Raw genomic sequence first — 16,012 nt, 5'->3', positions numbered from 1 at the left:
ACCGTTTCATGCTCCTCATATTTTTGACTCGTTTTGAAACTCTTTATATTTTTCACACCTTTTCAGGCTCTTCATGTTTTTCAACAGTGCCTCATGCTCCTCGTAATTTTCAGACCGTTTCATGCTCCTCATATTTTTGACACATTTTGAAGCTCTTCATATTTTTGACACCTTTTCACGCTCTTTATGTTTTTGAACACTTCTTCATGCTCCTCCTATTTTTCAGACCGTTTCATGCCCCTCATATTTTTGATACCATTTGAACCTCTTCATATTTTTGACATCTTTTCAGGTTCTTCATGTTTTTGAACACCGCTTCTTGCTCCTCCTATTTTTCAGACCGTTTCATGCTCCTCATATTTTTGATACCTTTTGATGCTCTTCATATTTTTCACACCTTTTCAGGCTCTTCATTTTTTCAACACCGCTTCATGCTCCTCCTATTTTTCAGACCGTTTCATGCTCATCTCATTTTTGACACCTTTTGAAGCTTTTCATATTTTTCACAACTTTTCAGGCTCTTCATGTTTTTGAACACCGCTTCATGCTCCTCCTATTTTTCAGACCGTTTCATGCTCCTCATATTTCACACCTTTTGAAGCTCTTCATATTTTTCACACCTTTTCAGGCTCTTCATGTTTTTGATCACCGTTACATTCTCCTCCTATTATTCAGACCGTTTCATGCTCCTCATATTTTTGACACTTTTTGAAGCTCTTTATATATTTCACACCTTTTCAGGCTCTTCATGTTTTTGATCACCGTTACATTCTCCTCCTATTATTCAGACCGTTTCATGCTCCTCATATTTTTGATACTTTTTGAAGCTCTTTATATATTTCACACATTTTCAGGCTCTTCATGTTTTGAACACAGCTTCATGCTCCTCCTATTTTTCAGACCGTTTCATGCTCCTCTTGTATTTCACACCTTTTGAAGCTCTTCATATTTATCACAACTTTTCAGGCTCTTCATGTTTTTGAACACCGCTTCATGCTCCTCCTATTTTTCAGACCGTTTCATGCTCCTCATATTTTTCACACCTTTTGAAGCTCTTCACATTTTTCACAACTTTTCAGGATCTTCATGTTTTTGAACACCGCTTCATGCTCCTCCTATTTTTCAGACCATTTCATGCTCCTCCTATTTTTCACACCTTTTGAAGCTCTTTATATTTTTCACACCTTTGAAGCTCTTCATATTTTTCACACGTTTTCAAACTCTTCATGTTTTTCAACACCGCTTCTTGCTCCTCCTGTTTTTCATTCGGTTTCAGCTCCTCATGTTTTTGACACCTTTTGAGGCTCTTCATATTTTTCACACCTTTTCAGGCTGTTCATGTTTTTCAACACAACTTCATACTCCTCCTATTTTTCAGACCATTTCATTCTCCTCATATTTTTGACACGTTTTGAGTCTCTTCATATTTTTCACTCCTTTTCAGGCTCTTCATATTTTTCAACACCGTTTCATGCTCTTCCTATTTTTCAGACCGTTTCATGCTCCACATTTTTTTGACACCTTTTGAAGCTCTTCATATTTCACACTTTTTAAGGCTCTTCATGTTTTTGACACCGCTTCATGCTCCTCATATTTTTGACACCTTTTGAAACTCTTCATATATTTCACACCTTTTCATGCTCTTCATTTCTTTGAACACCACTTCATGCTCCTACTATTTTTCAGACCTTTTCATGCTCATCTCATTTTTGACACCTTTTGAAGCTCTTCATATTTTTCACACCTTTTGTAGTTCTTCATATTTTTCACACCTTTTCAGGCTCTTCATGTTTTTCAACACCGCTTCATGCTCCTCCTATTTTTCAGACCATTTCATGCTCCTCATAATTTTCACACCTTTTGAAGCTCTTCATATATTTCACACCTTTTCATGCTCTTCATGTTTTCAACACCACTTCATGCTCCTCCTATTTTTCAGACCATTTCATGCTCCTCATATTTTTCACACCTTTTGAAGCTGTTCATATTTTTCACACCTTTTCAGGCTCTTCATGTTTTTCAACACTGCTTCATGCTCCTCCTATTTTCCAGAACCTTTCATGCTCCTCATACTTTTGACACCTCTTGAAGCTCTTCATATTTTTCACATCTTTTCAGGCTCTTCGTGTTTTTCAACACCGCTTCATGCTCCTCCTATTTTTCCGACCGTTTCTTGCACCTCATATATTTCACACCTTTTGAAGCTCTTCATATTTTTCACATCTTTTCAGGCTCTTCATGTTTTTCAACACCACTTCATGCTCCTCTTATTTTTAAAACCGTTCCATGCTCCTCATATTTTTGACACCTTTTGAAGCTCTTCATATTTTTCACACCTTTTCAGGCTCTTCATGTTTTTGAACAGCGTTTCATAGTCCTCCTATTTTTCAGACCGTTTCATGCTCCTCATATTTTTGACACCTTTTGAAGCTCTTCATATTTTTCACTACTTTTCAGGGTCTTCCTGTTTTTGAACACCGCTTCATGCTCCTCCTATTTTTCAGAACTTTTCATGCTCCTCATATTTTTGACACCTTTTGAAGCTCTTCATATTTTTCACACCTCTTCAGGCTCTTCATGTTTTTAAACACCATTTCATGCTCCTCCTATTTTACAGACCGTTTCATTCTCCTCATATTTTTAACACCTTTTGAAGCTCTTCATATATTTCACACCTTTTCAGGCTTTTCATTATTTTCAACACCACTTCATGCTCCTCTTATTTTTCAGACCGTTTCATGCTCATCTCATTTTGACACCTTTTGAAGCTCTTCATATTTTTCACACCTTTTGAAGCTCTTCATATTTTTCATATTTTTGAAGTTCTTCATAATTTCACACGTTTTCAGACTCTTCATGTTTTTCAACACCGCTTCATGCTCCTCCTATTTTTCAAACCGTATCATCTTCCTCATATTTTTCACACCTTTTGAAGCTCTTCGTATTTTTCACACTTTTTCAGGCTCTTCATGTTTTTGAACACCACATCATGCTCCTTCTATTTTTCAGAGAGTTTCATGCTCTTCATGTATTTCACACCTTTTGAAGCTCTTCATATTTTTCACACCTTTTCAGGCTCTTCATGTTTTTGAACACTTCTTCTTGCTCCTCCTATTTTTCAGACCGTTTCATGCTCCTCATATTTTTGACAACTTTTGAAGCTCTTCATATTTTTCACAACTTTTCAAGCTCTTCCTGTTTTTGAACCCCTCTTCATGCTTCTCCTCTTTTTCAGACCGTTTAATGGTCCTCATGTATTTCACACCTTTTGAAGCTCTTCATATTTTTCACACGTTTTCAGGCTCTTCATGTTTTTGAACACCGCTTCATGCTTCTCCTATTTTTCAGACCGTTTAATGCTCCTCATGTATTTCACACTTTTTGAAGCTCTTCATATATTTCACACCTTTTCAGTCTCTTATTTGTTTTCAACACCACATCATGCTCCTTCTATTTTTCAGAGAGTTTCATGCTCCTCATGTATTTCACACCTTTTGAAGCTCTTCATATTTTTCACACCTTTTCAGGCTCTTCATGTTTTTGAACACTTCTTCATGCTCCTCCTATTTTTCAGACCGTTTCATGCCCCTCATATTTTTGATACCATTTGAACCTCTTCATATTTTTGACATCTTTTCAGGTTCTTCATGTTTTTGAACACCGCTTCTTGCTCCTCCTATTTTTCAGACCGTTTCATGCTCCTCATATTTTTGACACCTTTTGAAGCTCTTCGTATTTTTCACAAGTTTTCAAGCTCTTCATATTTTGAACACCACTTCATGCTCCTCTTATTTTTGAGATCGTATCATGCTCCTCATATTTTTCACACCTTTTGAAGCTCTTCATATTTTTAACACCTTTTCAGCCTCTTCATGTTTTTCAACACCGCTTCATGCTCCTCCTGATTTTCAGATCGTTTCATGCTCCTCATCTTTTAACACCTTTTGAAGGTTATCATATTTTTCACACCTTTTCAGTATTCAAGTTTTTGAACACCGCTTCATGCTCCTCATATTTTTCACAGCTTCTGAAGCTCTTCATATTTTTCTCACCTTTTCAGGCTCTTAATATTTTTGAACACCGTTTCATGCTCCTCTTATTTTCAGAACGTTTCATGCTCCTCATATTTTTGACACCTTTTGCAGTCTTCATATATTTCACACCTTTTCAGGCTGTTTATGTTTTTCAACACCGCTTCATTCTGCTCCTATTTTTCAGACTGTTTCATGCTCCTCATATATTTTACACATTTTGAAGCTCTTCATATATTTCACAACTTTTCAGGCTCTTCATGTTTTTCAACACTGTTTCTTGCCACTCCTATTTTTGAGACCGTTTCTTGCACCTCATATTTTTGACAGCTTTTGAAGCTCTTCCTGTTTTTCACACCTTTTCAGGCTGTTCATTTTTCAACACCGGTTCATGCTCCTCCTATTTTTCAGACCGTATCATGCTCCTCATACTTTTAAAAACTTTTGAAGCTCTTCATATATTTCACACCTTTTCAGGATCTTCATATTTTTCAACACCGCTTCATGCTTCTCCTATTTTTCAGACCGTTTCATGCTCCTCATATTTTTGACACCTTTTGATGCTCTTCATATATTTAAAACCTTTTGAGGCTCCTCATGTATTTCAACGCCAATTCATGCTCCTCCTATTTTTCAAACCGTTTCATGCTCCTCCTATTTTTGACACCTTTTGAAATTCTTCATTTATTTCACACCTTTTCAGGCTCTTCATGTTTTTCAACACCGCTTCATGCTCTTCCTATTTTTAAGACCGTTTCATGCACCTCATAATTTTGAAACCTTTTGAAGCTCTTCATATTTTTCACAACTTTTCAGTCTCTTCATGTTTTTGAACACAGTTTCATGCTTCTCCTATTTTTCAGACCGTTTCATGCTCCTCATATTTTTGAAACCTTTTGAAGCTCTTCATATATTTTACACCTTTTCAGGCTCTTCATGTTTTTGAACACCGTTTCATGCTCCTCATATTTTTGACATGTTTTGAAACTCTTCATATTTTTCACACCTTTTCATTTGCTTCAGGGTTTCAACACCGTTTCATACTCCTCCTATTTTTCAGGCCGTTTCATACTCCTCATAATTTTTACACCTTTTGAAGCTCTTCATATTTTTCACACCTTTTCAGGCTCTTCATGTTTTTGATCACCGTTACATTCTCCTCCTATTATTCAGACCGTTTCATGCTCCTCATATTTTTGACACTTTTTGAAGCTCTTTATATATTTCACACATTTTCAGGCTCTTCATGTTTTGAACACAGCTTCATGCTCCTCCTATTTTTCAGACCGTTTCATGCTCCTCTTGTATTTCACACCTTTTGAAGCTCTTCATATTTATCACAACTTTTCAGGCTCTTCATGTTTTTGAACACCGCTTCATGCTCCTCCTATTTTTCAGACCGTTTCATGCTCCTCATATTTTTCACACCTTTTGAAGCTCTTCACATTGTTCACAACTTTTCAGGATCTTCATGTTTTTGAACACCGCTTCATGCTCCTCCTATTTTTCAGACCATTTCATGCTCCTCCTATTTTTCACACCTTTTGAAGCTCTTTATATTTTTCACACCATTGAAGCTCTTCATATTTTTCACACGTTTTCAAACTCTTCATGTTTTTCAACACCGCTTCTTGCTCCTCCTGTTTTTCATTCGGTTTCAGCTCCTCATGTTTTTGACACCTTTTGAGGCTCTTCATATTTTTCACACCTTTTCAGGCTGTTCATGTTTTTCAACACAACTTCATACTCCTCCAATTTTCAGACCGTTTCATGCTCCTCATATTTTTGACACGATTTGAAGGTCTTCATATTTTTCACACCTTTTTAGGGACTTCATGTTTTTCTACACCTCTTCATGCTCCTCCTATTTTTCAGACCTTTTAATTCTCCTCATATTCTCCACACATTTTGAAGCTCTTCATATATTTCACATCTTTTCAGGCTCCTCATGTTATAGAGCACCGCTTCATGCTCCTCATATTTTCAGACCGTTTCATGCTCCTCATATATTTGACACCTTTCTAGCTCTTCATATTTTTCACACCTTTTCATGCTCTTCATGTTTTTCAGCACCGCTTCTTGCTCTTCCTATTTTTCACACCGTTTCATGCTGCTCATATATTTGACACCTTTGGAAGCTCTTCATATTTTTACCTCTTTTCAGGCTCTTCATATTTTTGAACACGGCTTCATGCTCCTCATATTTTTCACACCTATTGAAGCTCTTCATATTTTTCACACCTTTTAAGGCTCTTCATGTTTTTGAACACCGTTTCATGCTCCTCCTATTTTTCAGACCGTTTCATGCTCCTCATATTTTTGACACCTTTTGAAGGTCTTCATATTTTTCACACCTTTTCAGGGTCTTCATGTTTTTCAACACTGCTTCATGCTCCTCCAATTTTCAGACCGTTTCATGCTCCTCATATTTTTGACACGATTTGAAGGTCTTCATATTTTTCACACCTTTTTAGGGACTTCATGTTTTTCTACACCTCTTCATGCTCCTCCTATTTTTCAGACCTTTTAATTCTCCTCATATTCTCCACACATTTTGAAGCTCTTCATATATTTCACATCTTTTCAGGCTCCTCATGTTATAGAGCACCGCTTCATGCTCCTCATATTTTCAGACCGTTTCATGCTCCTCATATATTTGACACCTTTCTAGCTCTTCATATTTTTCACACCTTTTCATGCTCTTCATGTTTTTCAGCACCGCTTCTTGCTCTTCCTATTTTTCACACCGTTTCATGCTCCTCATATATTTGACACCTTTGGAAGCTCTTCATATTTTTACCTCTTTTCAGGCTCTTCATATTTTTGAACACGGCTTCATGCTCCTCATATTTTTCACACCTTGAAGCTCTTCATATTTTTCACACCTTTTAAGGCTCTTCATGTTTTTGAACACCGTTTCATGCTCCTCATATTTTTCACACCTATTGAAGCTCTTCATATTTTTCACACCTTTTCAGGCTTTTCATGTTTTTGAACACCGCTTCATGCTCCTCCTATTTTTCACACCTTTTGTACCTCTTCATATTTTTTACACCTTTTTAGGCTCCTCAGGTTTTTGAACACCGCTTCATGCTCCTCCTATTTTTCAGACCGTTTCATGCTCCTCATGTATTTCACACCTTTTGAAACTCTTCATTTTTTGACACAATTTCAGCCTCTTCATGTTTCTGACCACCGTTTCATGCTCCTCCTATTTTTCAGACCGTTTCATGCTCATCTCTTTTTTGACACCTTTTGAAGCTCTTCGTATTTTTCACACCTTGTGAAGCTCTTCATATTTTTCACACCTTTTCAGGCTCTTCATGTTTTTGAACACCTTTTAATGCTCCTCCTGTTTTTCAGATCGTTTCATGCTCCTCATATTTTTGACACCTTTGAATCTCTTCATATTTTTCACACCTTTTGAAACTCTTCTTATTTTTCACACCTTTTCAGTCTCTAAATGTTTTTCAACACCGCTTCATGCTCCTCCTATTTTTCAGACCGTTTCATGCTCCTCATATTTTTGACACGTTTTGAGGATCTTCATATATTTCACAACATTTCAGGCTCTTCATGTTTTTGAACACCGTTTCATGCTCTTCCAATTTGTCAAACCGTTTCATGCTCCTCATATTTTTGACACCTTTTGAAGCTCTTCATATTTTTGACATCTTTTCAGGCTCTTCATGTTTTTGAACACCACTTCTTGCTCCTTATTTTTTGCAGATCGTTTCATACTCCTCATATTTTTGTCACCTTTTGAAGCTCTTCATATTTCTCACACCTTTGCAGGCTCTTCATGTTTTTCAGCACCGATTCATGCTGCTCCTATTTTTCAGACCGTTTCAAGCTCATCTCTTTTTTGACACCTTTTGAAGCTTTGCATATTTTTCACACTTTTCAGGCTCTTCATGTATTTGAACACCGCTTCAGGCTAATCCTATTTTTCAAAACATATCATGTTCATCATATTTTTCACACTTTTGAGGCTCTTCATATTTTTCACACCTTTTCATGGTCTTCATGTTTTTGAACACCACTTCATGCTCCTCCTATTTTTCAGACCGTTTAATCCTCCTCATGTATTTCACACCTTTTGAAGCTCTTCATAATTTTCACATCTTTTCATGCTCTTCATGTTTTTGAACACCATTTCATGCTCCTCCTGTTTTGCAGACGGTTTCATGCTCCTCATATTTTTACACCTTTTCAAGCTCTTCATATATTTCACACCTTTTCAGGCTCTTCATGTTTTTGAACACCGCTTCATGCTCCTCCTATTTTTCAGACCGTTTCTTGCTCATCTCATTTTTTACACCTTTTGAAGCTCTTCATATTTTGCACACCTTTCCAGGCTCTTCATGTTTTTCAGCTCCACTTCATGCTCCTCCTATTTTTCAGACCGTTTCATGCTCCTCATATTTTTCACACCGTGTGAAGCTCTTCATATTTTTCAAACCTTTTCAGGCTCTTCATGTTTTTCAGCACCGCTTCATGCTCCTCCTATTTTTCAGACCGTTTCATGCTCATCTCATTTTTTACACTTTTTGAAGCTCTTCATATTTTTCACACCTTTTCTGGCTCTTCATGTTTTTGAACACAGCTTCATACTCCTCCTATTTTTCAGACCGTTTCATGCTTCTCATGTTTTTGACACCTGTTGAAGCTCTTCACATTTTTCACACCTTTTCAGGCTCTTCACGATTTTCAACACCGCTTCATGATCCTCCTATTTTTCAGACCGTTTCATGCTCTTCCTATTTTTGAGACTGTTTCAGGCTCCTCATATTTTTGACAGGTTTTGAAGCTCTTCATATTTTTCACACTTTTTCAGGCTCTTCATGTTTTTCAACACCGCTTCATGCTCCTCCTATTTTACAGACCGTTTCATGCTCCTCTCATTATTCATACCTTTTGAAGCTCTTCATATTTTTCACACCTTTTCAGGCTCTTCATGTTTTTGAACACCGCTTCATGCTCCTCCTATTTATCAGACCGTTTCATGTTACTCTTATTTTTCAGACCGTTTCAAGCTCCTCATATATTTGACACCTTTTGAAGCTCTTCATATTTTTCACAGCTTTTCAGGATCTTCATGTTTTTCAACACTGTTTCATGCTCCTCCTATTTTTCAGACCGTTTCATGCTCCTCCTATTTTTCAGACCGTTTCATGCTCCTCATGTATTTCACACCTTTTGAAGCTCTTCATGTTTTTGACACGTTTTCAGACTCTTCATGTTTTTCAACACCGTTACATGCTCCTCCTATTTTTCAGACCGTTTCCTGCTCCTCATAATTTTGACACCTTTTGAAGCTCTTCATATTTTTCACACCTTTTCAGGCTCTTCATGTTTTTGAGCCCAGCTTCATGCTCTTCCTATTTTTCAGGCCATTTCATGCTCCTCATGTATTTCACACCTTTTTAAGCTCTTCATATTTTTCACAGCTTTTCACGCTCTTCATGTTTTTGATCACCGTTTTATGCTGCATTTATTTTTCACACCGTTTCCTGCTCCTAATATTTTTGACACCTTTTTAAGCTGTTCATATTTTTCACACCTTTTCAGGCTCTTCATGTTTTTCAACACCGCTTCATGTTCCTCGTATTTTTCAGATCATTTCATGCTCCTCATATTTTTGACACTTTTTGAAGCTCTTCATATATTTCACACCTTTTCAGGCTCTTCATGTTTTTCAACACCACTTCGTGCTCCTCCTATTTTTCAGACCGTTTCTTGCTCATCTCATTTTTGACAACTTTTGAAGATCTTCATATTTTTCACAGCTTTTGAAGCTCTTTATATTTTTCACACTTTTTCAGGCTCTTCATGTTTTTAACACCGTTTCATGCTTCTCCTTTTTTTCAGACCGTTTCATGCTCCTCATATTTTTGACACCTTTTGAAGCTTCATATTTTTCACACTTTTCAGGCTCTTCATATTTTTGAACACCGCTTGATGCTCCTCCTATTTCAGACCGTTTCATGCTCATCTAATTTTTGACACCTTTTGAAGCTCTTCATATTTTTCACATTTTTGAAGCTCTTCATATTTTTCACACCTTTTCAGGCTCGTTATGATTTTCAACACAGCTTAATGCTCCTCCTATTTTTCAGACCGTTTCATGCTCATCTCATTTTTGACACCTTTTGAAGCTCTTCATATATTTCACATCTTTTGAAGCTCTTCATATTTTTCACACATTTTCAGGCTCTTCATGTTTTTCAACACCGCTTCTTGCTCCTCCTATTTTTCAGACCATTTCATACTCCTCATATTTTTGACATTTTTTAAGGCTCTTCATATTTTTCACACCTTTTCAGGCTCTTCATGTTTTTGAACACGGTTTCATGATCCTCCTATTTTTCAGAAAGTTTCATGCTCCTCATAATTTTGACACCTTTTAAACTCTTCATATTTTTCACACCTTTTCAGGCTCTTCCTGTTTTTCAACACCATTTCATGCTCCTCTTATTTTTCAGACCGTTTCATGCTGCTCCTATTTTTCAGACCGTTTCATGATCCTCATATTTTTGAAACCTTTTGAAGCTCTTCATATTTTTCACACCTTTTCAAGCTCTTCAAGATTTTCAACAACGCTTCATTCTCCTCCTTTTTTTCAGACCGTTTCGTGCTCCTCATATATTTGACATCTTTTGAAGCTCTTCATATTTTTCCACACCTTTTCAGGCTCTTCATGTTTTTCAACACAGCTTCATGCTCCTCCTATTTTTCAGACCGTTTCATTCTCTTCAAGTTTTTGACACCTTTTGTAGCTCTTCACATTTTTCACACCTTTTCAGGCTCTTCACGATTTTCAACACCGCTTCATGATCCTCCTATTTTTCAGACCGTTTCATGCTCTTCCTATTTTTCAGACCATTTCTTGCTCCTCCTATTTTTCAGACCGTTTCATTCTCCTCATATATTTGACACATTTTGAAGCTCTTCCTATTTTTCCACACCTTTTCAGGCTCTTCATGTTTTTCCACACCGTTTAATGCTCCTCCTATTTTTCAGACCGTTTCATTCTCCTCATATATTTGACACATTTTAAAGCTCTTCCTATTTTTCCACAACTTTTCAGGCTCTTCATGATTTTCAACACCGCTTAATGCTCCTCCTATTTTTCAGACCGTTTCATGCTCATTTCTTTTTTGACACCTTTTGAAGCTCTTCATATTTTTCATACCTTTTCAGGCTCTTCATATTTTTCGCACCTTTTCAGGCTCTTCATGTTGTTGAACACAGCTTCATGCTCCTCCCATTTTTCAGACCTTTTAATGCTCCTCATAAATTTGACAACTTTTGAAGCTCTTCATATTTTTCACCCCTTTTCAGGATCTTCATGTTTTTGAACACCTCTTCATGCTCCTGCTATTTTTCAGACCGTTTCATGCTCATCTCATTTGACAGCTTTTGAAGCTCTTCATATTTTTCACATCTTTTGAAGCTCTTCATATTTTTCACACCTTTTCAGGCTCTTCATGTTTTTGAATACCGTTTCATGCTCCGCCTATTTTTCAGACCATTTCATTCTCCTCATATTTTTGACACCTTTTGAAGCTCTTCATATTTTTCACACCTTTTGAAGCTCTTCATATTTTTCACACATTTTCAGGCTCTTCATGTTTTTCAACACCGCTTCTTGCTCCTCCTATTTTTCAGACCGTTTCATGCTCATCTCATTTGACAGCTTTTGAAGCTCTTCATATTTTTCACATCTTTTGAAGCTCTTCATATTTTTCACACCTTTTCAGGCTCTTCATGTTTTTGAATACCGTTTCATGCTCCGCCTATTTTTCAGACCATTTCATTCTCCTCATATTTTTGACACCTTTTGAAGCTCTTCATATTTTTCACACCTTTTGAAGCTCTTCATATTTTTCACACATTTTCAGGCTCTTCATGTTTTTCAACACCGCTTCTTGCTCCTCCTATTTTTCAGACCGTTTCATGCTCATCTCATTTGACAGCTTTTGAAGCTCTTCATATTTTTCACATCTTTTGAAGCTCTTCATATTTTTCACACCTTTTCAGGCTCTTCATGTTTTTGAATACCGTTTCATGCTCCGCCTATTTTTCAGACCATTTCATTCTCCTCATATTTTTGACACCTTTTGAAGCTCTTCATATTTTTCACACCTTTTGAAGCTCTTCATATTTTTCACACATTTTCAGGCTCTTCATGTTTTTCAACACCGCTTCATGCTCCTGCTATTTTTCAGACCGTTTCATACTCCTCATAATTTTGACATTTTTTAAGGCTCTTCATATTTTTCACACCTTTTCAGGCTCTTCATGTTTTTGAACACGGTTTCATGATCCTCCTATTTTTCAGAAAGTTTCATGCTCCTCATATTTTTGACACCTTTTAAACCTCTTCATATTTTTCACACCTTTTCAAGCTCTTCAAGATTTTCAACAACGCTTCGTGCTCCTCCTTTTTTTCAGACCGTTTCATGCTCATCTCATTTTTGACAGCTTTTGAAGCTCTTCATATTTTTCACACCTTTTCAGGCTCTTCATGTTTTTGAACACCGCTTCATGCTCCTCCTTTTTTTCAGACCGTTTCTTTCTCCTCTTATATTTGACACTTTTTGAAGCTCTTCATATTTTTCACACCTTTTCAGGCTCTTCATGTTTTTGAACACCGATCCATGCTCCTCCTATTTTTCAGACCGTTTCATGCTCCTCATATTTTTCACACCTTTTGAAGCTCTTCATATTTTTCACACCTTTTCAGGCTCTTCATGTTTTTGAACACAGCTTCATGCTCCTCCTATTTTTCAGATCGTTTCATGCTCCTCCTATTTTCCGACCGTTTCTTGCTCCTCATATTTTTGACACTTTTTGAAGCTCTTCATATTTTTCACACCTTTTCTGGCTCTTCATGTTTTTGAACACAGCTTCATGCTCCTCCTATTTTTCAGACCGTTTCAAGCTCATTTCATTTTTGACACCTTTTGAAGCTCCTCATATTTTTCATACCTTTTCAGGCTCTTCATATTTTTCGCACCTTTTCAGGCTCTTCATGTTGTTGAACACAGCTTCATGCTCCTCCCATTTTTCAGACCTTTTAATGCTCCTCATAATTTTGACACCTTTTGAAGCTCTTCATATTTTTCACCCCTTTTCAGGATCTTCATGTTTTTGAACACCTCTTCATGCTCCTGCTATTTTTCAGACCGTTTCATGCTCATCTCATTTGACAGCTTTTGAAGCTCTTCATATTTTTCACATCTTTTGAAGCTCTTCATATTTTTCACACCTTTTCAGGCTCTTCATGTTTTTGAAAACCGTTTCATGCTCCGCCTATTTTTCAGACCATTTCATTCTCCTCATATTTTTGACACCTTTTGAAGCTCTTCATATTTTTCACACCTTTTGAAGCTCTTCATATTTTTCACACATTTTCAGGCTCTTCATGTTTTTGAATACCGTTTCATGCTCCGCCTATTTTTCAGACCATTTCATTCTCCTCATATTTTTGACACCTTTTGAAGCTCTTCATATTTTTCACACCTTTTGAAGCTCTTCATATTTTTCACACCTTTTCAGGCTCTTCATGTTTTTGAATACCGTTTCATGCTCCGCCTATTTTTCAGACCATTTCATTCTCCTCATATTTTTGACACCTTTTGAAGCTCTTCATATTTTTCACACCTTTTGAAGCTCTTCATATTTTTCACACATTTTCAGGCTCTTCATGTTTTTCAACACCGCTTCATGCTCCTGCTATTTTTCAGACCGTTTCATACTCCTCATAATTTTGACATTTTTTAAGGCTCTTCATATTTTTCACACCTTTTCAGGCTCTTCATGTTTTTGAACACGGTTTCATGATCCTCCTATTTTTCAGAAAGTTTCATGCTCCTCATATTTTTGACACCTTTTAAACCTCTTCATATTTTTCACACCTTTTCAAGCTCTTCAAGATTTTCAACAACGCTTCGTGCTCCTCCTTTTTTTCAGACCGTTTCATGCTCATCTCATTTTTGACAGCTTTTGAAGCTCTTCATATTTTTCACACCTTTTCAGGCTCTTCATGTTTTTGAACACCGCTTCATTCTCCTCCTTTTTTTCAGACCGTTTCTTTCTCCTCATATATTTGACACTTTTTGAAGCTCTTCATATTTTTCACACCTTTTCAGGCTCTTCATGTTTTTGAACACTGATCCATGCTCCTCATATTTTTCACACCTTTTGAAGCTCTTCATATTTTTCACACCTTTTCAGGCTCTTCATGTTTTTGAACACAGCTTCATGCTCTTCCTATTTTTCAGATCGTTTCATGCTCCTCCTATTTTCCGACAGTTTCTTGCTCCTCATATTTTTGACACTTTTTGAAGCTCTTCATATTTTTCACACCTTTTAAAGCTCTTCATATTTTTCACACCTTTTCAGGCTCTTCATGTTTTTCAGCACCAGTTCATGCTCCTCATATTTTTCAGAACGTTTCATGCTCATCTCATTTTTTACACCTTTTGAAGCTCTTCATATTTTGCACACCTTTTCAGGCACTTCATGTTTTTCAGCTCCACTTCATGCTCCTGCTATTTTTCAGACCGTTTCATGCTGCTCTCATTTTTTACACCTTTTGATGCTCTTCATATTTTTCACACCTTTTCAGGCTCTTCATGTTTTTCAACACAGCTTCATGCTCCTCCTATTTTTCAGACCGTTTCATGCTACTCCTGTTTTTCAGACCGTTTCTTGCTCCTCATGTTTTTGACACTTTTTGAAGCTCTTCATATTTTTCACACCTTGTCTGGCTCTTCATGTTTTTCAACACAGCTTCATGCTCCTCCTATTTTTCAGACCGTTTCATTCTCCTCAAGTTTTTGACACCTGTTGAAGCTCTTCACATTTTTCACACCATTTCAGGCTCTTCAGGATTTTCAACACCGCTTCATGATCCTCCTATTTTTTAGTCCGTTTCATGCTCTTCCTATTTTTCAGACCGTTTCATGCTCCTCCTATTTTTCAGACCGTTTCGTTCTCCTCATATATTTGACACATTTTGAAGCTCTTCCTATTTTTCCACACCTTTTCAGTCTCTTCATGTTTTTCCACACCGTTTAATGCTCCTCCTATTTTTCAGACCGTTTAATGCTCCTCATAATTTTGACACCTTTTTAAGCTCTTCATATTTTTCACCCCTTTTCAGGCTCTTCATGTTTTTGAACACCGCTTCATGCTCCTGCTATTTTTCAGACCGTTTCATGCTCATCTCCTTTGACAGCTTTTGTAGCTCTTCATATTTTTCACACCTTTTTAAGCTATTCATATTTTTCACACATTTTCAGGCTCTTCATGTTTTTCAACACCGCTTCTTGCTCCTCCTATTTTTCAGACCGTTTCATGCTCCTCATATTTTGACACGTTTTGAAGCTCTTCATATTTTTTACACCTTTTCAGGCTCTTCATGTTTTTGAACACCGTTTCATGCTCCGCCTATTTTTCAGACCGTTTCATGCTCCTCATATTTTTCACACGTATAGGGGCTCTTCATATTTTTCACACCATTCCAGGCTCTTCATATTTTTGAACACCGTTTCATTCTCCTCCAATTTTTCAGACCATTTCGTGCTCCTCATATTTTTGACAGCTTTTGAAGCTCTTCATCTTTTTCACACCTTTTCAGGCTCTTCATGTTTTTGAACATCGCTTCATGCTCCTCCTATTTTTCAGATGGTTTCATGCTCCTCATGTATTTCACACCTTTTGAAGCTCTTCGTATTTTTCACACCTTTTCAGGATCTTCATGTTTTTGAACACCGCTTCATGCCCCTCCTATTTTTCCGACCGTTTCATTCTCCTCATATTTTTCATACCTTTTGAAGCTCTTCATATATTTCACACCTTTTCAGGCTCTTCATGTTTTTATCACCATTTCATGGTCTCCTATTTTTTAGACCATTTCCTGCTCATCGATTTTTGACACTTTGAAGGTCTTCATATTTTTCACACCTTTT

The sequence above is a fragment of the Dama dama genome, chromosome 15 (genome assembly GCF_033118175.1).
Source record: "Dama dama isolate Ldn47 chromosome 15, ASM3311817v1, whole genome shotgun sequence".
Classification (NCBI taxonomy): Eukaryota; Metazoa; Chordata; class Mammalia; order Artiodactyla; family Cervidae; genus Dama; species Dama dama.
This window is presented reverse-complemented; position numbering follows the sequence as displayed.